This window comes from Thalassophryne amazonica, unplaced genomic scaffold (assembly GCF_902500255.1).
Source record: "Thalassophryne amazonica unplaced genomic scaffold, fThaAma1.1, whole genome shotgun sequence".
In the NCBI taxonomy this organism is placed as follows: domain Eukaryota; kingdom Metazoa; phylum Chordata; class Actinopteri; order Batrachoidiformes; family Batrachoididae; genus Thalassophryne; species Thalassophryne amazonica.
In genome coordinates this window covers 197,328-223,708 of record NW_022986274.1, presented here as the reverse complement: position 1 = coordinate 223,708, position 26,381 = coordinate 197,328, and positions in this window count along the sequence as shown.

The following is a 26,381-nucleotide window of genomic DNA, read 5'->3' as shown; positions in this document are numbered from 1 at the left end:
ATTGTGGGCAGTCTAAGGCACACCTGTGCACTAATCATGGTGTCTTATCAGCATCTTGATATGGCACACCTGTGAGGTGGGATGGATTATCTCAGCAAAGGAGAAGTGCTCACTATCACAGATTTAGACTGGTTTGTGAACAATATTTGAGGGAAATGGTGATATTGTGTATGTGGAAAAAGTTTTAGATCTTTGAGTTCATCTCATACAAAATGGGAGCAAAACCAAAAGTGTTGCGTTTATATTTTTGTTGAGTGTACATATTTTTAATGTGTGACAGCATCCTGCATTGTAATTGAATCTCTGCTGTTTCTAACAAATCAAACCGTAGGAAAACCGGTTAAAAATTTGGGGAGTTACGGATTATTGTAGTTGGGGGTGCACCTTCCGCAGTACAAACAAATGCACTGGGGGCACAATAGGAACCCATCCAAGATGGCAGCGGGCTAATACATCAGCTCCAATAGAGAGCGGCAGTCTATGAGGCGTCTATGCATATAATGTCTATGGAAAAGAGACAAGATGCAAAAAAATAAAATGAAAAATCAGGTATTCATGAACTTTTATTATGGTATAAAAGATTATCTCTTTTTGAGATCTCAACTCCAGCATGATGTGGTTAGTCCTGTTGCCTCACAGCAGGTTAAGAATGTGGATGGATGGATTTTTGCACAACCCACCAAGACATTAACAAAAATGTGTGATAGGCTCATGAAAAGTAAGGCTCAATTAAGGAGAACAGACGGGCCAAACTTTAGAAAATATTATGACACTTTATTTGTCCTTTCACAAAGTTTCCAAAAACATAGAATATGTACTATCTATGTCCGAAAGTTATTGATTTATGAAGTTTAAAATAGCAGTAATGGACAATTATGGTTTGTACGTAAACACGGCCTTGCCCCAAGTAACATAACCACGAACCCCCCCATCAGGACAACCCCCCCACCCCGTTTTTTTTTTTTTACCTTTTTTTTTTTTTTTTTTGCACGGTCGTGCGGCCCCCCCCCCCGCGATGCCGCTCCGGGTGGCTGGCCAGTCGGCCTGCCTCCAGGACCACCCCTGGGTGTCTCCCTTAGGCATAGAGTGAGAAGTTCGGTCATTCGTGGGGAGCTGCTCCTTCGCGTTGAAAGAAGCCAGCTGAGGTGGTTCGGGCATCTGGTAAGGATGCCTCCTGGGCACCTCCCGAGGGAGGTGTTCCAGGCACGTCCATCTGGGAGGAGACCCCGGTGGAAGACCCAGGACTAGGTGGAGAGATTATATCTCCACACTGGCCTGAGAACACCTTGGGATCCCCCAGTCAGAGGTGGTCATTGTGGCACAGGAAAGGGAAATCTGGGGTCCCCTGCTGAAGCTGTTGCCCACGCGACCCAAACCCAGAAAAGTGGTTGAAGATGAGTGATGAGTGAGTGAGTGACGTGGTAAAAAAATTATATTCTTTGGTGAACAGTGATACAGAATACTGGTTGGGCTAACAGGATTTTAAAATGGAATTGTTTACACTATCGGTTATGTTTTTTTTTTTAAATCACATTTATGGGGCAACATACAGTCATGTTAAGGGACCCTTAAGCTTTTTACATGCATGATTTTTTTTTTACATTAAATTTAAAAAAGAAATTCATAAAAAATACATTCCAGTTTCTAGCATAATGCACTTGAAACTCACATTAAAAATTAATCTCTACAACATGATATAATTTAACTAAAATATAAAAGTAATTTTAACACAAAGAAGCCTGGATGTTTTTTTTTATTTGATGCCATAAAAATATGTATAAAATCAAGGGTGCCTTAACTTTTTCACGACTGATCATGTCATAGAATCCCGTGGACACTGCCCTTGTTTTCCCTTTGCAAACAAAGCATTCAAAAACTTTGTATTTTTTTAAATCCTATTAGCTCAATCAATATTTTTTCACTTTTTCTACAAATTGGAGCAAATATAAATAACTGCTGTTTTGCTCCCATTTTTCATGAGCTGAACTCAAAGATCTAAAACATTTTCTATATACACCGATTTCTCTCAAATATTGCTCACAAATCTGTCTAAATCTGTGTCAGTGAGCACTTCTCCTTTGCCATGGTAATCCATCCCACCTCACAGGTGTGGCATATCAAGATACTGATCAGACAGCATGATTACTGCGCAGGTGTGCCTTAGGCTGGCCACAATAAAAGGCCACTCTGAAGTGTTCAGTTTTATCACAGCACAATGCCACCGATGTTGGAAGTTTTGAGGGAGCGTGCAATTGGCATGCAGGAATGTCCACCAGAGCAGTTGCCTGTAAATTGAATGCCCATTTCTCAACCAAAACCTGTCTCCAAAGGTGTTGTTGGCACTGGTACAAACTGAAATTATTTCCACCGTACTAGATACAGTAGTTCAAACTACAGCTTTTTGTCATCTTTATGATGAGACAAACAATATGAGAATTTTTAAAATATTGATCCCTATGTTATGTTTAACTGACCCTTAGCTGCCATTCTGGAAAGGTTATAATCTATTTTTGTATAGGCCACGGTTAACTGAGGTTGGAAGTGTTGTTTGGTACCAATTCGGTCAAACATTTCTTTGAGCCCATAAGACCACCTGTCAGTTGGCAGCGGTGATAGTAGGAAGAGGTATACCATGTGTTCTGTTACTGATCTGGATCTAGATCTTGATTGAGCCCACAAAGCACAAGGGTGCTTATCAGTTCATAGTGTCCCCAGAAATTATAACAGCTGTGCTAAATAAAATTTAAAACTGCCATGTCCTGTCCAAATATAATTTTTGATCAGAAACAAATCTATTAATCTGGCTTTAATTGTAGAGATCTGAAAATTAAGTCAGAGTTCAAAATTAAATTAGAGATATAAATGCATTTGTACTTAGTTATAATTGTCATATCTACACACAGATGTTGTCTCCTTTGAACAAACCTGTCACAGCAGCATAATGAATGTCCCACATTTACTCAATAAGTTAATCATGAATTTAGGCACCAGTTGAGATAAATCACAATTCCATCACAAGATGTGACACCTACAAATTCCATGCCAATATCATGAAAGTCATCATCTCAAATGAGCCAACAACTGCCAAAAAATGCAATCATTACTAGGACTGCAAGCAGTCATATACGGGCCCTTGTTCAGCGCAACCGCCTACCCAGGCCAGTGGGTGCCCTTGTGACCACATGTGGGCATGTGCATGCAGGGGCAACCACTCATCACACAGTTAAAATTTTAAACAAATCACACAATGCATCAAGGAGTTATGACATGTTGATTGTTCATCCACTAGGGGGCACTCAGTGTACAAACAGAGGGGCTGGGTGTGTTCAGGGGCCAACCGTCAAAATGGCCGACTTCCTGTTTGGAGTAGACTCATGGTGCAAGAGACTTTTTTGTACGTCTATGCAAGTCACACGTGTACCAATTTTCATCTCCCTACTCCAAAAAAACCCCTATGGGGAGGGGTTTTTGAAATTTTAAAGGGGGCGCTATTGAGGCACTTTGCCCCGCCCATGGGCAAGGCCCCTATGAATTGTAGGAGGTTGTCATGCTTGACCTGTGTATCAATTTTCATGATGATATGACAAAATTAAAGCCGTCAAAAGGAAGAACGTAATTTCATGGCGAAGGGGCGATATTCGGTACGCCACCACACAGAAGCCGTTACTCGTAAGTTCACGGCGATCATCGCCTATGTTCAACAACTTGTTCTGCATGTTTCAGAAGTGGAAGGAAGTTGATGGTGTTAAGTATGTGACATCAGTACATGTTTAAGTATAATGTTCCAAGGCGAAAGATCAAAATGGCGGCGCCATACTGGCAACACCCTTCGACATAAAGAAATTTGAAGTGCATTGGACCAAATCCCTAGGAGGAGTTCGTTCAAATACAACATGTGGAAATCACGCCAAAATGAGAAGAAAATTCAAAATGGCCGACTTCCTGTTTGAAGTAGACCCATGGTGCAAGAGACTTTTTTGTACGTCTATGCAAGTCACACATGTGTACCAATTTTCCTCTCCCTACTCCAAAAAAAAAAACCCCTATGGGGAGGGGTTTTTGAAAGTTTCAAGGGGGCGCTATTGAGGCATTTTGGCCTGCCCATGGGCGACGCCCCTATGAATTGTAAGATGTTGTCGTGCTTGACCTGTGTATCAATTTTCATGATTATATGACAAAATTAAAGCCGTCAAAAGTAAGAACGAATGGCGAATGGGAAATATTCGGCACGCCGCCACACGGACGCTGTTACTCGTAACTTCACGGCGTTCATTGGCTACGTTCACCAACTTGTTCTGCATGTTTTAGAAGTGGAATGAAGTTGATTGAGTTAAGTATATGACATCAGGACTTCTTAAAGTAAAAATAGAATATTTCCCGCCACCACCGGGGGGCGCTATGGCGGAGGTGGGAACATAATACATGTAGACGTTCAGGGTGGAGCCCTCATCATGTCCAGCAAGTTTGAAGGATCTACGATGAAGTATGTGGGCGTGACAGCCGTTCGAAGTGAAACAGCATGCTCCGAAAAGCTCGCCAAAGTTTGACGACCCCTAGCAGCCACGCCTTTTGACTTAATTAGAATCTTTTGATAACTTTTGATCACCATTGTGTCGTGATGATGTTGACCAAATTTGAACACGATCGGATGAAATCCCTACTTCAAATGTAAGTAGTGGAAATGGCCAAAAATGGCAAAAATTTGATTAAAATTGAAACTTAAAATCAAAATGGCCGAATTCCTGTTGATATTTCACCATGATGGTAAGAGACTTTTTTGTGCGTCCTGGCATGGTAAATATGTGTACCGAATTTCGTGAGGCTACGACGAAAAAACCCCAAAGCGGAGGGGTTTTTGAAAATCTCTAGGGGGCGCTATTTCGCGATTTCGCTGCGACCATGTGGGTGACCCCCAAAATATCAAAATTCGGATAGGACCGGACGACCTTGCAAAGTTTGGTGAGTTTTTGAGCATGGGAAATGGCCGAAATTTCGATTTCATTTTGCGCAGAATAATAATAACTAGGACTGCATGCAGTCATATACGGGCCCTCGTTCCGCGCAACCGCCTACCCAGGCCAGTGGGTGCCCTTGTGACCACATGTGGGCATGTGACAAGTGACAAAGTTTTTTATTCGGCACACAAAATATTCAAATAGAAAAAAATGAACAATTCCACAAACAAACACAGACAATACTAGTGAGTCCGAAAGGGTGTGGGCTGAAGCAAAGCTTATTAGCGCCCACCCCAGCTAGTACAAGTCAAACAATTCTAATCAGTCATATTTACATAAATACAAATTCACTACTACATGTCGACACACAGACATACACATCAATATACTATTCACTTATAATTATATTTATATAGTACCAGATCACAAGAAAGTCGAATCAAGGCACTTTACGCCAGTAAGGACTAACCTTACCAACCCCCAGAGCAAGCACTAGGCAACTGTGGTGAGGAAAAACTCCCTATAAGGAAGAAACCTCAAGCAGACCAGGCTCTTGGGGGTGACCCTCTGCTTGGGCTGTGCCATATATACCTATATACATACGTATATACTTTACAAACATAAATATATACATACATATACACAGTCACTTATATACATATACATATACACCAACCCATATCTATATATCTACATACGCATATACATACCCACACATTCAAATATACAATAAGTCCCACTTATAAATTGAACATTCCATATAAATCAAATTATATTTGATTCTTTATGATACTTAGACATGATGTTCTTTTTGAGTAGTTTCTTAAATCTTACTAAGGTACTACTCATTCTAACCTCTGTTGAACATTTGTTCCATTTCCTCACCCCAACCACAGACACACAAAAACCTTTACATTTGTTCTTACTGGTGGTTTCATAAAAATTGCACAACCTCTTAAACTATATCTGGATTCCCTCAATCGAAACAGACTCTGGACATGTCTCGGTAAGGCTTGGTTTTTCGCTCAAAATAAAGTTTGAATTGTAATGTAATCGACCAAATCTATGAATTTTAATAAATTTAAAGACACAAATAGAGAATGAGTTGGTTCACGATATTGTTTATTGCAGATGATTCGTATGGCTCGTTTTTGCAAAAGGAATATTGGATTGGTATTGATTTGTAAGTGTTTCCCCATGACTCAACACAATATGTCATATATGGTACCATCAGAGAATGATATAAAGTAAGTAACCCTTCTTGCGGCAGTAGGTCTTTGGCTTTATACAAAATGGCTATAGTTTTTGACAATTTTGATTTCACATAATTTATATGTGGTTTCCAGCTAAGTTTATTTGTTGTGTGGGCCGCCAGAAGAGGAGGTACTGCTGGCCCACCACCAGAGGGCGCCCTGTCTGGAGTGCGGGCTCCAGGCACCAGAGGGCGCAGCCGCCTCACAGGAGCAGCCAGGGTGACAGCTGTCACGCATCACCTGCAACAGCTGTTACCAATCATCTGATCGGCAGGAGTATATCAGCAGGACGACGTCTCCACCTCTTTGCCGAGATATCGTTCTACCTGGAAGGTAACGTACCTCAGCTGACTGTTTGACAGTATTCTTTGTGACTTTGTGCATTGTTATTGTGGACTACTTTTCCAACGAGAGGTGGAGGTAGCTTTCCTGCTATACGGATTCTTGGGTGCAAACGTGCCCTCATTTAATTGCTTTTTGTTCCTCGCCAGCAGTACCAGGTCCGACACGCGGAGGCAGTGGCCACCTGGGAGTTCGGGACTTGGCGGCTCCAGTATTCCCGGGGTCTGGTGGCGGAGGAAATCGTGTGGTTCCGGTTCTGCTTTGGACAGGCGTCTCCTATCTTCGAGCCTGCCCACACGACATCTTTGTGAATTGACTCTGGTCTATTGTTGTAATCTGTTGTATTTGTTGTGCACATTCACAACAGTAAAGTGTTGTTATTTGACCTACTCCATTGTCCGTTCATTTGCGCCCCCTGTTGTGGGTCCGTGTACCTACACTTTCCCAACAGGATATCTCGGCCAGCGTCATGGATCCCGAGGGGCGTCAACCGGCTGTTGAACGGCCAATGGAAGAACAGGGCGCACAGGCGTCCGCAGGAGGAATGATCGGTGAGTTGCAGCGGATCCTCACCGCTTTCACGGCTCGGTTGGATTTAATGACCGAGCAGAACTTCCTCCTTAACCGCAGGGTGGAGGCTCTCGCCGCGCAGGTGAAAGCGCGCCCTCAGGGCGCTGCTGTGGCTCTCCCTCCTGTCGACCCTGTGCGTAACAGTGACGTTCCACAGGTCGTTCAACGACCCCTCCCACCTTCCGCGGAAGCATACATAAGCCCTCCAGAGCCGTACGGAGGTTGTGTGGAGACGTGCGCGGACTTCCTTATGCAGTGTTCGCTCGTCTTCACACAACGTCCTGTCATGTACGCAACTGATGCCAGCAAGATAGCTTATGTAATAAACCTGCTTCGCGGTGAGGCACGCGCTTGGGCTACAGCGCTCTGGGAGCAGAATTCACGGCTCCTTCAGACATATGATGGGTTTGTGAGGGAGTTCAGAACCGTGTTCGATCACCCAAATAGAGGAGAGACCGCTTCAGCCGTGCTGCTGTCAATGAGACAGGGGCGCCGGAGCGCAGCTGCCTATGCAGTCGACTTCCGCATCGCGGCTGCAAGGTCCGGCTGGAATAGCACTGCCGTCCGCGCCGCCTTTGTAAACGGACTGTCATTGGTTCTAAAGGAGCACCTGGTGGCTAAGGACGAGCCGCGGGATTTAGATGGGCTTATTGATCTCGTCATACGATTAGACAATCGGTTAGAAGAACGCCGTCGGGAACGAGACGAAGGGCGTGGCCGGGCACGCGCCGTCCCTCTCCCTTCCGGTTCCGACCGCGTTCCGCCCTCCCCACGCTCCACGGCCCCTGCGCTCCGTGTGGTTACAGCTCCCCCTGCTGACGAAGCTATGGACACGAGCAGGGCCACATTTAGGGCACCAGATAGACAGAGAAGGCTGGCCCGCGGAGCGTGTTTTGTTTGTGGCTCGATAGAGCATCAGGTAAGAGACTGCCCCGAGCGGTTAAACACCAACGCCCGCCCCTAGAAACTGGGCTAGGGGTGGGCCGAGACATTCACGTGGGACACACCCACATTGCCACACGACTCCCAGTTACAATCCTTTATGAGGATTTAACCCTGAAGGCCCCAGCACTGGTGGACACGGGCTCTGAAGGGAATCTGTTAGACAGCAGATGGGCCAGGGAGATAGGGTTCCCTCTGGTGGCGCTTACCTCGCCTGTGCAGGTGCGGGCACTAGATGGCTCCCTACTCCCTCCAATCACACATAAGACACCACCTGTAACTCTGGTGGTGTCAGGAAATCACCGGGAGGAGATCGAGGTTTTTGTGACTCCTGCTACCTCCCGTGTGATTTTAGGGTTCCCCTGGATGTTAAAACACAATCCCCGGATCGATTGGCCGTCCGGGGTAGTGGTTCAGTGGAGCGAGACCTGCCATCGGGTATGTTTAGGTTCCTCGGTTCCTCCCGGTTCCCAGGCTAAGGAGGAGGTCAGAGTCCCGCCCAATCTAGGGACGGTGCCGGTGGAGTACCACGACCTTATAGATGTGTTCAGTAAGGATCTGGCACTCACCCTTCCCCCCCACCGTCCGTACGATTGTGCCATTGATTTGGTTCCAGGCGGTGAGTTCCCGTCCAGCAGGCTGTACAACCTCTCACGACCTGAGCGCGAATCAATGGAGACCTACATCCGGGACTCTTTAGCCGCCGGGTTGATCCGTAATTCCACCTCCCCGATGGGTGCAGGTTTCTTTTTTGTGGGTAAAAAAGACGGCGGACTTCGTCCATGCATTGATTATAGGGGACTGAACGAAATCACGGTTCGTAATCGATACCCGTTGCCCCTGTTGGATTCAGTGTTCACGCCCCTGCATGGAGCCCGAATATTCACTAAGCTAGATCTTAGAAATGCGTATCACCTGGTTCGGATCCGGAAGGGAGACGAGTGGAAGACAGCATTTAACACCCCCTTAGGTCACTTTGAGTACCTGGTCATGCCGTTCGGCCTCACAAACGCCCCCGGACGTTCCAAGCCTTGGTTAATGATGTCTTGCGGGATTTCCTGCACCGATTCGTCTTCGTATATCTAGAAGATATACTCATCTTTTCTCCGGATCCTGAGACTCATGTCCGGCATGTACGTCAGGTCCTGCAGCGGTTGTTGGAGAACCGGCTGTTTGTGAAGGGCGAGAAGTGTGAGTTCCACCGCACATCTTTGTCCTTCCTGGGGTTTATCATCTCCCCCAACTCCATCGCTCCTGATCTGGCCAAGGTTGCGGCGGTGAGAGACTGGCCCCAACCCACTAGCCGTAGGAAGCTGCAACAGTTCCTCGGCTTTGCTAATTTCTACAGGAGGTTCATTAAGGGCTACAGTCAGGTAGTTAGCCCCCTGACAGCCCTGACCTCACCAAAAGTCCCCTTCACCTGGTCGGATCGTGCGATGCCGCGTTCAAGGAGTTGAAACGGCGCTTCTCGTCTGCACCCGTTCTGGTGCAGCCCGATCCTAGTCGCCAGTTAGTGGTTGAAGTGGACGCCTCGGACTCAGGGATAGGAGCTGTGCTTTCCCAGAGCGGGAAGACCGATAAGGTCCTTCACCCGTGTGCCTATTTTTCCCGCAGGTTGACCCCGGCCGAACGGAACTATGACGTCGGCAATCGAGAACTCCTTGCGGTGAAAGAGGCTCTTGAAGAGTGGAGACATCTGTTGGAGGGAACGTCCGTGCCATTCACGGTTTTCACTGACCACCGGAACCTGGACTATATCAGGACCGCCAAGCGGCTGAACCCCAGGCAAGCCCGCTGGTCACTGTTCTTCGGCCGTTTTGACTTCCGGATCACCTACCGTCCCGGGACCAAAAACCAGAGATCGGATGCCTTGTCCCGGGTACATGAAGATGAAGTCAAAACGGAGTTGTCGGATCCACCGGAACCCATCATCCTGGAGTCCACTATCGTGGCCACCCTCACCTGGGACATTGAGAGAACCGTCCGGGAGGCCCTGGCATGAAGCCCAGACCCCGGAACTGGGCCGAAGAACAAACTCTATGTCCCACCAGAAGCTAGGGCTGCAGTCCTGGACTTCTGTCATGGCTCTAAGCTCTCCTGTTATCCAGGGGTGCGAAGAACCGTGGCAGTTGTCCGGCAGCGCTTCTGGTGGGTGTCCCTAGAGGCCGACGTCCGGGATTATATCCAGGCCTGCACCACCTGCGCCAGGGGCAAGGCTGACCATCGCAGGGCTTCGGGACTGCTCCAGCCGCTGCCCGTGCCCCATCGCCCCTGGTCCCACATCGGCCTGGATTTTGTCACGGGCCTCCCGCCATCCCAGGGCAACACCACCATCCTCACGATAGTGGACCGATTCTCCAAGGCGGCCCACTTCGTGGCCCTCCCGAAGCTCCCGACGGCCCAGGAGACAGCGGACCTCCTGGTCCACCACGTCGTCCGGTTGCATGGGATCCCAACAGACATCGTCTCCGATCGCGGTCCCCAGTTCTCCTCGCATGTCTGGAGGAGCTTCTGCCGGGAACTGGGGGCCACGGTGAGTCTCTCATCCGGGTATCATCCCCAGACCAACGGGCAAGCAGAACGGGCCAATCAGGAGGTGGAGCAGGCCCTGCGTTGCGTGACAGCCGCGCACCCGGTGGCCTGGAGTACCCATCTGGCCTGGATCGAGTATGCCCATAACAGCCAGGTGTCGTCAGCCACCGGCCTCTCCCCTTTCGAGGTGTGTCTGGGGTACCAACCTCCTTTGTTTCCGGTGGTTGAGGGAGAGGTCGGTGTGCCCTCGGTCCAGGCCCACCTACGGAAGTGCCGTCGGGTGTGGCGTGCCGCCCGTTCTGCCTTGCTGAGGGCCCGGATGAGGACGAAGGCCCATGCAGACCGTCGGCGGACCCCGGCCCCTACGTACCGGCCAGGGCAGGCAGTGTGGCTGTCTACTAAGGACATACCCCTTCAAGTGGACTCCCCTAAACTGCAGGACCGGTATATCGGTCCGTTCAAGATCATCAAGGTCATCAGTCCAGCCGCAGTGAGGCTTCAGCTTCCGGCCTCACTGCGGATCCATCCCGTTTTCCACGTGTCCCGGATCAAGCCCCATCACACCTCACCCCTCTGTACTCCCGGTCCGGCACCACCTCCTGCCCGGATCATCGATGGCGAGCCGGCTTGGACTGTGCGCCAGCTCTTAGATGTCCATAGGATGGGCCGGGGCTTCCAGTATTTGGTGGATTGGGAGGGGTACGGACCTGAAGAACGCTCCTGGGTGAAGAGGAGCTTCATCCTGGATCCGGCCCTCCTGGCCGATTTCTACCGCCGCCACCCGGACAAGCCTGGTCGGGCGCCAGGAGGCGCCCGTTGAGGGGGGGGTCCTGTTGTGTGGGCCGCCAGAAGAGGAGGTACTGCTGGCCCACCACCAGAGGGCGCCCTGTCTGGAGTGCGGGCTCCAGGCACCAGAGGGCGCAGCCGCCTCACAGGAGCAGCCAGGGTGACAGCTGTCACGCATCACCTGCAACAGCTGTTACCAATCATCTGATCGGCAGGAGTATATCAGCAGGACGACGTCTCCACCTCTTTGCCGAGATATCGTTCTACCTGGAAGGTAACGTACCTCAGCTGACTGTTTGACAGTATTCTTTGTGACTTTGTGCGTTGTTATTGTGGACTACTTTTCCAACGAGAGGTGGAGGTAGCTTTCCTGCTATACGGATTCTTGGGTGCAAACGCGCCCTCATTTAATTGCTTTTTGTTCCTCGCCAGCAGTACCAGGTCCGACACGCGGAGGCAGTGGCCACCTGGGAGTTCGGGACTTGGCGGCTCCAGTATTCCCGGGGTCTGGTGGCGGAGGAAATCGTGTGGTTCCGGTTCTGCTTTGGACAGGCGTCTCCTATCTTCGAGCCTGCCCACACGACATCTTTGTGAATTGACTCTGGTCTATTGTTGTAATCTGTTGTATTTGTTGTGCACATTCACAACAGTAAAGTGTTGTTATTTGACCTACTCCATTGTCCGTTCATTTGCGCCCCCTGTTGTGGGTCCGTGTACCTACACTTTCCCAACATTATTATCAATTATAACACCTAAAAATTTATTCTCTGTTACTAACTCAATTTCCTTATTGTTTATAGTTACATTTTTACATTTGGGTGCCTGTTTATTTCCAAATATAATACATTTAGTTTTCCCAAGGTTGAGTGACAACTTATTAGCGTCAAACCAAACCTTAAATTTTTCCAGTTCTTTCTCCACTATGTCCAGAAGCTGTTCAAGATTTTCACCGCTACAGAACACAGTTGTATCATCCGCAAAAAGGACACATCTCAGTGAACTCGACACCCAACTTATATCATTTATATAGATTATAAACAACAAAGGACCCAGCACTGAGCCCTGCGGCACCCCACATGTGACATCCCTGAGTTCAGAATTTGTATTATTGAATTGAACATACTGAAATCTGCCTTGTAAATAACTAGCTATCCATTCATATGCCAGACCTCTGATTCCATATTTCTGCAGTTTAATTAATAGTATTCCATGGTTAATTGTGTCAAACGCTTTCTGTAAATCAAAAAAAAAAAAAACACCTATTGTGTATTGTTTATTGTCAATTGCAGTTGCTATACTTTCCACAAAGTCCATCAAAGCATGTGATGTAGTTCGAGACCTTCTGAATCCATATTGTTCTTCACAAATGATGTTATGCTTCAGTAAATAATCATTTAATCTTTAAGCAAATATTTTTTCCAAAATTTTGGAAAATTGTGGCAGGAGTGATATAGGTCTATAATTAGAAAATGTGTGTTTGTCACCAGTTTTAAACAGAGGAATTACTTTGGCTATTTTCATTTGAGAAGGAAATTTACCAGTACTTAGTGACATATTGCAAATATAATTGAACGGTTTTACTATACAATCAATAACTTTTTTTAATAAAGCCATATCTACATTATTAAAATCAGTCGATTTCTTACTTTTTGAACCATGAACCAGATCAAGTATTTCCTTTTCATGAGTACCACCAATGAACATTGAAACAGATTTGTTAAAGGTTGAATTATTTACCCAGAAGTTATTAGTTGATGAGTCAATTTTACTGGCAAGATTTTTACCCACATTAACAAAGTATTCATTAAAGTGTTCAGCAATAGACTCGTCGTTATCAATCGTGATGTAGTTGTTACTCTGAAAAAATGAAGGATAATCTCTAGTTACTCTATTCTTTTTTACTATTTCATTTAATATGTTCCATGTGTTTTTGATGTTATTTCTATTTTTGACAAGTAACTCATTATAATATATTTTTTTACTGAGTCTCATGATATTGATTAACTTATTCTTATATGTTTTATACTTACTTTCAGCTTCCTTAGTTCGTAGTTTTATGAATTGTTTATATAGTACGTTTTTCTTTTTACATGCCCTCTGAAGCCCCTTAGTTATCCATGGTTTGTTGCTATATTGATTTCTATATATTTTGTCAACAAATGGACAGTGTTTATTATACAAACTGGAAAAAATGGAAATGAAAGCATCATATGACCTGTCAACATCATCAACAAAAACATCTGACCAATTCTGACTTGATAAATCCTCCCTTAAATTATCAATTGTTTCAGGTGTTACTTTTCTACTCATGAATTTGATATTGCTTCGATACATACAACAACCCTCCAATGCAAAGACTGAGAAAACTGGCAAGTGATCACTGATATCACTGACCAGTAGTCCCCCACTAAGATTACCGGATACAACATTAGTTAAAATATTGTCAATGAGAGTTGTTGTATCCATAGTTATTCTGCTAGGATGAATGATGGTTGGAAACAGTCCTAAACAGTACAAGGTGTTTATAAATGAGGTAATTTGTGGATGATTGTGAGGGTTTAAAAAATCTATATTGAAATCTCCACAGACAAATAAATGCTTATTTCTGTTGATTTTGTTGTACATTCCTAAGATAATGTCTAATGTGGTTGCCCCCTGCATGCATGTGCAGGGGGCAACCACATGTGCATGCATGTGCATGCAGGGGCAACCACTCATCACACAGTTAAAATTTTAAACAAATAACACAATGCATCAAGCAGTTATGACATGTTGATTGTTCATCCACTAGGGAGCGCTCAGTGTACAAACAGAGGGGCTGGGTGTGTTCAGGGGCCAACCATCATCATACATGTGAAGTTTCAAGTCAATCAGGCAAAGCATGAAGGAGTTATCATGACTTGATGTTCCATGGCAAAGGGTCTGTTGTGTGGGCCGCCAGAAGAGGAGGTACTGCTGGCCCACCACCAGAGGGCGCCCTGCCTGAAGTGCGGGCTTCAGGCACGAGAGGGCGCTGCCACCTCCCAAGAGCGGCCGGGTTGACAGCTGTCACTCATCAGCTATGACAGCTGTCACCAATCCTCTGCACTTCACCCCGGATAAAAGCAGGATGACACCTCCACCACGTCGCCGAGATATCATTCTTCTAAGGAGGTAACACTCTCAGCCTGAGTATTCCTATATTGAGTCCAGTAGATACATTGTTGCAGCTGTCTTTCCGAAGGACCGGCGTATGCTGCGACTGCTTCGCTCTGCATTCCGCCAGATAAGTAATTAGACAGGAGCTGCACGAGCGTGTGATTAGAGGTGGAGGTGGAATAACCACCATCCTTGTTACGGGATGCACACACACCCACACCTGACTGTTTGTGCTCTTCGCCAGCAGTACCAGATCCGAGACGTGGAGACGGTGGCCACCTGGGGAACTCGGGACCTGGCGGCTCCAGTATCCTCCTGGTTCGGTGGCGGAGGAAATCGTGTGGTTCCGGTTCTTCTCCAGACGGACGTCTCCTATCGTCGAGCCTGCCCACACGACACCTTTATTAATAGACCTTGTATTCATTCTATAATCTGCTGTGTGTAGTTGTGGCATTCACAACAGTAAAGTGTTCAGATTTAACTTCTCCTATTGTCCGTTCATTTGCGCCCCCTGTTGTGGGTCTGTGTCACTACACTTTCACAACAGGATATCTCGGCCAGCGTCATGGACTCCGAGGGGCGTCACCCAGCAGTTGAACGGCCAATGGGAGAGCAGAGTGCACAGACGTCTGCAGGAGGCGTGATTGGTGAGTTGCAGCACATCCTCACCGCCTTTACTGCTCGGTTGGATCAGATGACCGAGCAAAACATCCTCCTGAACCGCAGGGTGGAGGCTCTCTCCGCACAGGTGGCAGCGAGCGCTCAGGGCGCTGCTGCAGCTCCTCCTCCCGCCAACCCTGTGCAGGATATAAACGTTCCACTGGTCGTTCAACGACCCCTCCCACCATCCCCTGAAGCATACATAAGCCCCCCAGAGCCGTACGGAGGTTGTGTGGAGACGTGCGCGGACTTTCTTATGCAGTGTTCGCTCGTCTTTGCACAACGTCCCGTCATGTACGCGTCTGATGCTAGTAAAGTAGCTTATGTGATTAATCTGCTTCGAGGAGGGGCACGCGCTTGGGCTACGGCGCTTTGGGAGCAAAATTCACAACTCCTTCATACGTACACTGGGTTTGTGAGGGAGTTCAAAACCGTGTTTGACCACCCTAACAGGGGAGAGACCGCTTCAACTGTGCTGCTGTCAATGAGACAGGGACGCCGGAGCGCAGCCGCTTATGCAGTCGACTTCCGCATTGCGGCTGCGAGGTCCGGCTGGAATGACGCTGCGCTCCGCGCCGCCTTCGTAAACGGACTGTCATCGGTCCTGAAGGAGCACCTGGTGGCTAAGGACGAACCGCGGGAATTAGATGGGCTTGTCGACCTCGTTATACGGTTAGACAACCGATTGGAGGAACGCCGTCGGGAGCGAGACGAAGGACGTGGCCGGGTACGCGCCGTCCCTCTCCCTTCCGGGTTCGAAAAGGTTCCGCCCTCCCCACGCTCCACAGCCGCAGCGCTCCGTGGGGCAACAGCTCCCCCTGCTGACGTTGCTAGGGAAACGCACAGGGCCAAAATGAGAACAGATGACAGAATGAGGAGGCTGGTCCGCGGGGAGTGTTTTATCTGCAGCTCAAAAGAGCACATACAGAAAAATTGCCCCAAACGGCCACAACGACAACACCCGCCCTTAGAGACTGGGCTAAGGGGGGGTCATAACATTCACGTGGGACACACACATATTGCCACACGACTCCCAGTTACAATCCTGAACGGGGATTTAACCCTTCAAGCCCCAGCACTGGTGGACACGGGGTCAGAAGGGAATCTGCTAGACAGCAGATGGGCAAGGGAGGTAGGGCTCCCTCTGGTGGCGCTTCCTTCGCCATTGCAGGTGCGGGCACTAGATGGCACCCTTCTCCCTTTAATTACGCACAAGACATGACCTGTTACTCTGGTGGTGTCTGGAAATCATCAGGAGGAGATCGAGTTTTTTGTGACTCCTTCTACCTCCCGCGTGATTTGGGTTTCCCGTGGATGATTAAACACAATCCCCGGATTGATTGGCCGTCTGGGGTAGTGGTTCAGTGGAGCGAAACCTGCCATCGGGTGTGTTTAGGATCCTCGGTTCCTCCCGGTTTACATGCTAAGGAGGTGGTCAAAGTCCCTCCCAATCTGACGGCGGTGCCGGTTGAGTACCACGATCTTGCTGACGTCTTCAGCAAGGATCTGGCACTCACCCTTCCCCCGCACCGTCCGTACGATTGTGCCATTGATTTGGTTCCAGGTGTTGAGTTCCCGTCCAGCAGGCTGTACAACCTCTCACGACCTGAGCGCGAATCAATGGAGACCTACATCCGGGACTCATTAGCTGCCGGGCTGATCCGGAACTCCACCTCCCTGATGGGTGCAGGTTTCTTTTTTGTGGGCAAGAAAGATGGAGGACTCCGTCCATGCATTGATTACAGGGGGCTGAATGAGATCACGGTTCGCAACCGATACCCGTTGCCGTTGTTAGATTCCATGTTCACCCCCCTGCATGGAGCCAAAATCTTTACTAAGCTGGATCTTAGGAATGCGTATCACCTGGTTCGGATCCGGAAGGGAGACGAATGGAAGACGGCATTTAACACCCCGTTAGGTCACTTTGAGTACCTGGTCATGCCGTTCGGCCTCACCAACGCCCCCGCGACGTTCCAAGCCTTGGTTAACGACGTCTTGCGGGACTTGCTGCACCGGTTCGTCTTCGTATATCTGGACGATATACTCATCTTTTCTCCGGATCCTGAGACCCATGTCCAGCATGTACGTCAGGTCCTGCAGCGGTTGTTAGAGAACCGACTGTTTGTGAAGGGCAAGAAGTGCGAGTTTCACCGCACTTCTTTGTCCTTCCTGGGGTTTATCATCTCCTCCAACTCCGTCGCCCCTGATCCGGCCAAGGTCGCGGCGGTGAGAGACTGGCCCCAACCTACGAGCCGTAGGAAGCTGCAACAGTTCCTCGGCTTCGCAAATTTTTACAGGAGGTTCATTAAGGGCTATAGTCAGGTAGTTAGCCCTGACCTCACCAAAGGTTCCCTTCACCTGGTCGGATCGGTGCGATGCCGCGTTCAGGGAGTTGAAACAGCGCTTCTCGTCTGCACCAGTTCTGGTGCAGCCCGATCCCAGTCGCCAGTTTGTGGTTGAAGTGGACACCTCTGACTCAGGGACAGGAGCCGTGCTATCCCAGAGCGGCTAGAATGATAAGGTTCTTCACCCGTGTGCCTATTTTTCCCGCAGGTTGACCCCAGCAGAACGAAACTATGACGTGGGCAATCGAGAACTCCTAGCGGTGAAAGAGGCTCTTGAGGAGTGGAGACATCTGTTGGAGGGAGCGTCAGTGCCATTCACGGTTTTTACTGACCACCGGAACCTGGAGTATATCAGGACCGCCAGGCGGCTGAACCCCAGGCAAGCCCGCCGGTCACTGTTCTTCGGCCGTTTTGACTTCCGGATTACCTACCGCCCCGGGACCAAGAACCAGAGGTCGGATCCCTTGTCCCGGGTGCATGAGAATGAAGTCAAAACCGAGCTGTCGGATCCACCGGAACCCATCGTACCGGAGTTCCCTATCGTGGCCACCCTTACCTGGGAAGTGGAGAAGACCGTCCGGGAGGCCCTGTCACGGAGCCCGGACCCTGGAACAGGGCCAAAGAACAGACTGTACGTCCCACCAGAGGCCAGGGCTGCCGTCCTGGACTTCTGTCACGGGTCCAAGCTCTCCTGCCACCCAGGGGTGTGTAGGACCATGGCAGTGGTCTGGCAGTGCTTCTGGTGGGCGTCCCTGGAGGCTGACATCCGGGCATACATCCAGGCCTGCACCACCTGCGCCAGGGGCAAGGCGGACCACCAAAAGGCACAGGGACTCATTCAGCCGCTTCCTGTGCCTCCCACATCAGTCTGGATTTCGTCACGGGCCTCCCGCCGTCCCGGGGGCACACCACCATCCTCACGATAGTGGACCGGTTCTCCAAGGCGGCCCACTTCGTGGCCCTCCCGAAGCTCCCGTCGGCCCAGGAGACAGCGGATCTCCTGGTCCACCATGTCGTACGTCTGCATGGGATACCAACAGACATCATCTCAGATCGTGGTCCCCAGTTTTCCTCGCAGGTTTGGAGAAGCTTCTGCCGGGAACTGGGGGCCACCGTGAGCCTCTCGTCTGGGTATCACCCACAGACCAACGGACAGGCTGAACGGGCTAATCAAGAGCTGGAGCAGGCCCTGCGCTGTACCATATCCGCACACCCGACGGCTTGGAGTGAACACCTGGCCTGGACCGAGTATGCGCATAACAGCCAAGTGTCCTCTGCCACCGGCCTCTCCCCGTTCGAGGTGTGTCTGGGGTACCAGGCCCCTTTGTTTCCTGTGGTGGAGAGAGAGGTCGGTGTGCCCTCGGTCCAGGCCCACCTGCGGAGATGCCGTCGGCTGTGGCGCACCGCCCTTTCGGCCTTGTTGAGGGCCCGGACGAAGGCAAAGACCCATGCAGACCGTCGACGGTCCCCGGCCCCCACATATCAGCCCGGGCAGGAGGTGTGGCTATCCCCAAGGGACATCCCCCTCCAGGTGGATTCCCCCAAACTTAAGGACCGGTACATAGGGCCCTACAAGATCCTCAAGGTCCTCAGTCCCGCCACAGTTAGGCTCCAACTCCCGGCCTCACTGCGGATCCATCCAGTATTCCATGTTTCGAGATTGAAACCACATCACACCTCACCCCTCTGTACACCCAGTGCGGCACTGCCTCCTGCCCGTATCATCGATGGGGAGCCAGCTTGGACAGTGCGCCGGCTCCTGGACGTCTGTCGAATGGGCCGGGGTTTCCAGTATTTGGTGGACTGGGAGGGGTATGGACCCGAAGAACGCTCCTGGGTGAAGAGGAGCTTCATCCTGGACCCGGCCCTCCTGGCCGATTTTTACCGTTGCAACCCGGACAAGCCTGGTTGGGCGCCAGGAGGCGCCCGTTGAGGGGGGGGGTCCTGTTGTGTGGGCCGCCAGAAGAGGAGGTACTGCTGGCCCACCACCAGAGGGCGCCCTGCCTGAAGTGCGGGCTTCAGGCATGAGAGGGCGCTGCCACCTCCCAAGAGCGGCCGGGTTGACAGCTGTCACTCATCAGCTATGACAGCTGTCACCAATCCTCTGCACTTCACCCCGGATAAAAGCAGGATGACACCTCCACCACGTCGCCGAGATATCATTCTTCTAAGGAGGTAACACTCTCAGCCTGAGTATTCCTACATTGAGTCCAGTAGATACACTGTTGCAGCTGTCTTTCCGAAGGACCGGCGTATGCTGCGACTGCTTCGCACTGCATTCCGCCAGATAAGTAATTAGACAGGAGCTGCACAAGCGTGTGATTAGAGATGAAATAACCACCATCCTTGTTACGGGGTGCACACACACCCACACCTGACTGTTTGTGCTCTTCTCCAGCAGTACCAGATCCGACACGTGGAGACGGTGGCCACCTGGGGAACTCGGGACCTGGCGGCTCCAGTATCCTCCTGGTTCGGTGGCGGAGGAAATCGTGTGGTTCCGGTTCTTCTCCAGACGGACGTCTCCTATCGTCGAGCCTGCCCACACGACACCTTTATTAATAGACCTTGTATTCATTCTATAATCTGCTGTGTGTAGTTGTGGCATTCACAACAGTAAAGTGTTCAGATTTAACTTCTCCTATTGTCCGTTTTGAAAGTTTCAAGGGGGCGCTATTGCAGCATTTTGCCCCGCCCATTGGTGACGCCCCTATGAATTGTAAGAGGTTGTCGTGCTCGACCTGTGTATCAATTTTCATGATGATGTGACAAAATTAAAGCCGTCAAAAGGAAGAACGTAATTTCATGGCGAATGGTCAATATTTGGTACGCCGCCACATGGACGCCGTTACTCGTAACTTCACGGCGTTTATCACCTATGTTCACCAATTTGTTCTGCATGTTTTAAAGGTGGAATGAAGTTGATTGGGTTAAGTATGTGACATCAGGACCTCTTAAAGTAAAAATAGGACATTTCCCACCACCACCGGCGGGCGCTATGGCGCAGGTGGGAACTTAAGATATGTAGACATTCAGGGCAGAGCCCCATCATGTCCAGCAAGTTTGAAGGATCTACAATAAAGTATGTGGGCGTGACAGCCATTCGAAGTGAAATGGCGTGCTCCGAAAAGCTCGCCAAGGTTTGACGACCCCTAGCAGCCACACCTTTTGACTTAATTAGAATCTTTTGATAAATCTTGATCATCATTGTGTTGTGATGATTTTGACCAAATTTGAAGTCGATCGGATGAAATCCCTAGGACGAGTTCGTTCAAATGTAAGTAGTGGAAATGACCAAAAATGGCAAAAATTTGCTCAAAATCGAAACTTAAAATCAAAATGGCTGACTTCCTGTCAATATTTCACCATGACAGTAAGAGACGTTTTTGTGCGTCCTGGCATGGTAAATATGTGTACTGAATTTCGTGAGGCTACGACAAAAAAAGCCCAAAGCGGAGGGGTTTTTGAAAATTTCTAGGGGGCGCTATTTCGCGAATTCGCTGCGACCATGTGCGACACCCCCAAAATATTGAATTATTGAAAGTTTGGTGAGTTTGTGAGCATGGGAAGAGGCCGAAATTTCGATTTCAAGAATGAGAATAATAATAATAATAATAATAATAACTAGGACTGCAAGCAGTCATATACGGGCCCTCGTTCCATGCGACCGCCTTCCCAGGCCAGTGGGTGCCCTTGTGACCACATGTGGGCATGTGCATGCAGGAGCAACCACTCATCACACAGTTAAAATTTTAAACAAATCACACAATGCATCAAGGAGTTATGACATGATGATTGTTCATCCACTAGGGGGCGCTCAGTGTACAAACAGAGGGGCTGGGTGTGTTCAGGGGCCAACCGTCATCATACATGTGAAGTTTCAAGTCAATCAGGCAAAACATGAAGGAGTTATCATGACTTGATGTTCCATGGCAAAGGGTCAAAATGGCGGCAACATAGCGGCCACACCCTTCAACATAGAGAAAAGCTTTCGATAACTTTTGGTCAGTATCATCTTTGGATGCTGTCAAAGAAATTTGAAGTGCATTGGACAAAATCCCTAGGAGGAGTTCATTCAAATAGAACATGTAGAAATCATTTCAAACTGAGAAGAAAATTCAAAATGGCCGACTTCCTGTTTGGAGTAGACTCATGGTGAAAGAGACTTTTTTGTACATCTATGCAAGTCACACATGTGTACCAATTTTCATGTCCCTACTCCAAAAAAACCCCTATGGGGAGGGGTTTTTGAAATTTCCAAGGGGGCGCTATTGAGGCATTTTGCCCTGCCCATGGACGACACCCCTATGAATTGTAAGAGGTTGTTGTGCTCGACCTGTGTATCAATTTTCATGATGATGTGACAAAATTAAAGCCGTCAAAAGGAAGAACGTAATTTCATGGCGAATGGGCAATATTTGGCACGCCGCCACACGGATGCCGTTACTCGTAACTTCACGGCAATCATCGCCTATGTTCAACAAGTTGTTCTGCATGTTTTAGAAGTGGAAGGAAGTTGATGGGGTTAAATATGTGACTTCAGTACCTAAGTATAATGTTCATATGGCGAAGGGTCAAAATGGCGGCACCATAGCGGCCACACCCTTCGACATACAGAAAAGCTTTCAATAACTTTTGGTCAGTATCGTCTCTGGGTGATCTAGAAGAAATTTGAAGTGCATTGGACAAAATCCCTAGGAGGAGTTCGTTCAAATACAACATGTGGAAATCACGCCAAAATGAGAAAAAAATTCAAAATGGCCGACTTCCTGTTTGGCGTAGACCCATGGTGCAAGAGACTTTTTTGTACGTCTATGCAAGTCACACGTGTACCAATTTTCATCTCCCTACTCCAAAAAAAACCCTATGGGGAGGGGGCTTTGAATGTTTCAAGGGGGCGCTATTGCGGCATTTTGCCCCGCCCATGGGCGACGCCCCTATGAATTGTAAGAGGTTGTCGTGCTCGACCTGTGTATCAATTTTCATGATGATGTGACAAAATTAAAGCCGTCAAAAGGAAGAACGTAATTTCATGGCGAATGGTCAATATTCGGTACGCTGCCACACGGACGCCGTTACTTGTAACTTCACGGCGTTTATCGCCTATGTTCACCAATTTGTTCTGCATGTTTTAAAAGTGGAATGAAGTTGATTGGGTTAAGTATGTGACATCAGGACCTCTTAAAGTAAAAATAGGACATTTCCCGCCACCACCGGGGGGGCGCTATGGTGCAGGTGGGAACTTAAGATATGTAGACGTTCAGGGTGGAGCCCTCATCATGTCCAGCACGTTTGAAGGATCTACAATAAAGTATGTGGGCGTGACAGCCGTTCGAAGTGAAATGGCGTGCTCCGAAAAGCTCGCCAAAGTTTGACGACCCCTAGCAGCCACACCTTTTGACTTAATTGGAATCTTTTGATAACGTTTGATCACCATTGTGTTGTGATGATTTTGACCAAATTTGAAGTCAATCGGATGAAATGCCTAGGACAAGTTCGTTCAAATGTAAGTAGTGGAAATGGCCAAAAATGGCAAAAATTTGCTCAAAATCGAAACTTAAAATCAGTATGGCCGACTTCCTGTCGATATTTCACCATGACAGTAAGAGACTTTTTCGTGCGTCCTGGCATGGTAAATATGTGTGCCGAATTTCGTAAGGCTACGACAAAAAAAGCCCAAAGCGGAGGGGTTTTTGAAAATTTGTAGGGGGCACTATTTCGTGATTTTTCTGTGACCATGTGCAAGGCCCCAAAAATATTGAATTTCGGATCTGGCCGGACGACTTTGGAAAGTTTGGTGAGTTTTTGAGCATGGGAAGAGGCCGAAATTTCGATTTCAAGAGTGAGAATAATAATAATAATAATAATAATAATAATAATAATAATAATAAACAGCGCAATTACAATAGGGTCCTCGTAGGACGTTGCCTACTCGGCCCCTAATAAATAATAATAATAACTAGGACTGCAAGCAGTCATATACGGGCCCTCGTTCCGCGCGACCGCCTACCCAGGCCAGTGGGTGCCCTTGTGACCACATGTAGGACCACACTCGTAGGACATTGCCTACTCGGGCCCTAATAATAAACAGCGCAATTACAATAGGGTCCTCGTAGGACGTTGCCTACTCAGGCCCTAATAATAATAAACAGCGCAATTACAATAGGGTCCTCGTAGGACGTTGCCTACTCGGGCCCTAATAATAATAATAATAATAATAATAAATAATAATAATAATAATAATAAACAGCGCAATTACAATAGGGTCCTCGTAGGACGTTGCCTACTCGGGCCCTAATAATAATAATAAATAATAATAATAATAATAATAATAATAAACAGCGCAATTACAATAGGGTCCTCGTAGGACGTTGCCTACTCGGGCCCTAATAATAATAAATAATAATAATAATAATAATAAACAGCGCAATTACAATAGGGTCCTCGTAGGACGTTGCCTACTCGGGCCCTAATAATAATAAACAGCGCAATTACAATAGGGTCCTCGTAGGACGTTGCCTACTCGGGCCCTAATAATAATAATAATAATAATAAATAATAATAATAATAATAAATAATAATAATAATAAAAAACAGCGCAATTACAATAGGGTCCTCGTAGGACGTTGCCTACTCGGGCCCTAATAATAATAAACAGCGCAATTACAATAGGGTCCTCGTAGGACGTTGCCTACTCGGGCCCTAATAATAATAATAATAATAATAAATAATAATAATAAATAATAATAATAATAAAAAACAGCGCAATTACAATAGGGTCCTCGTAGGACATTGCCTACTCGGGCCCTAATAATAATAATAAATAATAATAATAATAATAATAATAATAATAATAATAATAAACAGCGCAATTACAATAGGGTCCTCGTAGGACGTTGCCTACTCGGGCCCTAATAATAAATAATAATAATAATAAACAGCGCAATTACAATAGGGTCCTCGTATGACGTTGCCTACTCGGGCCCTAATAATAAATAATAATAATAAACAGCGTAATTACAATAGGGTCCTCATAGTATGTTGCCTACTTGCGCCCTAATAATAATAATAATAATAATAATAATAATAATAATAAACAGCGCAATTACAATAGGGTCCTCGTAAGAGGTTGCCTACTCGGGCCCTAAATATGTATGTCGCGGACATGAACGAGGGAAGCTCTTCAGCATCTCACCATGTCATTTAGGTCCTTCAGACTTTTTTTCAGTAAATGCTTCAAGGGAGCATTAGCATGGCTAAAATGTTTCAGATTCTGACTAAAACGTTTAAGCATTTTTCTTTATTTACCTCTCACATGCCTGGAAGCTCCTCACCAACTAAATATGTCATTTAGTTCCTTCAGACTTTTTTTTTGTCAGTAAAATGGTCTTGGGAGCATGAGCATGGCTAAAACCTTTTAGCTTCTGGGAGAGCTCCCACAGACCCCCCACCTTTTTAAACATTTTTCCTTTTTTGCCTCTCACATGCCTGGAAGCTCCTCTCCATCTATAAGCATGTCATTTAGGTCCTTCACATACGATATGATTTCATACAAAGTGCAGCAACAGTGAAAATTCAACATTCTTAAAACAGTAATAATACCACACTCATCATAAGGTTAGGATACTGTGCCCTCCAAAAGTATTGGAACACTTGGTATTTCACACATCGTACTTTGTTTATGCCATTTCAAAAGCAAGAAATACCAAAAACTCAAACTGAAAGCAAATCTCTAAAATTTGATAATAGCTGTAAATAATAATCAGTTTTATTGCCAGTTTTCTTTAGACAAGTCAGGGGATGGAAACATGAACATTTCCAAATCACTGAATATGTCTTGGACTTTATTTACATCACTTATGAAGAAACACAAACGTTTCTTTGACAAAAACATCAAATCTAGGATTGCATCTCAGATGTATTTTCTGGCAAATTGTAGCTAAACTATCAGGTCTTCTTTTTAAGAAAATCCTACTCTACACTACTTCACCAGGATGCTGGATTTTATATTTTTAATTCATTTATATCAAGTTGTAGAGATTTGCTTTCAGTTTCAGTTTAAGGAAGATAACTTTAGATTTATTTATCTAAAGTTGTGTCACTGGTGTGTCACTCATACAGCAAAATTAAGAGGTTATTTAAAAAAAAAGTCCTTCAGAGAGCAAAATTAACAGGTTACACAGGTATTATGCAGAACAAAGGTGGAGTAAATCACCTGAATCTCTTTCAGCCTGAACATCTTCACGTGTTGTATCTCATGAATCAACAGCTGACTGCTCGAATTACTGGAGAAACACGCATATATAAGGCAACTCGAATTAAAGGAGAAATGCCGCTCTGAACCTAAACCTAGTTTTACTCACGATAAAACTTTGGTGTCATTAGGAGTCCGTGAGTCAAACATTTTTCTTCTTCTACTGAGGTGGATTACAAGTTTTTGTGGTACACAGCGCTCACTAGTGTACAGGAGGGGCCTAGTAGTCAATATGTGTCACTGATTTCAAAATGCAGCTCTTTTCAACCAGATGTGCGGTGCTGTGACATGTCAATCCTCTGTGTCCAATCAGATTTCAGGGGAGTCCACTGCAACCCTGGCCTCTAGGCATGAGAATCTCATCACCAACAACGATTCAATATGCACCTCGATACACTACCAGCAATTCGATACATATGGTGATACAGCGAGAAAAATAAGTATTTGAACACCCTGCGGTTTTGCAAGTTATCCCACTTAGAAATCATGGAGGGGTCTGACATTTTTATCTTAGGTGCATGTCCACTGTGAGAGACATAATCTAAAAAAATAAAAAAATCCGGAAATCACAAAGTATGATTTTTTAATAATTTATTTGTATGTT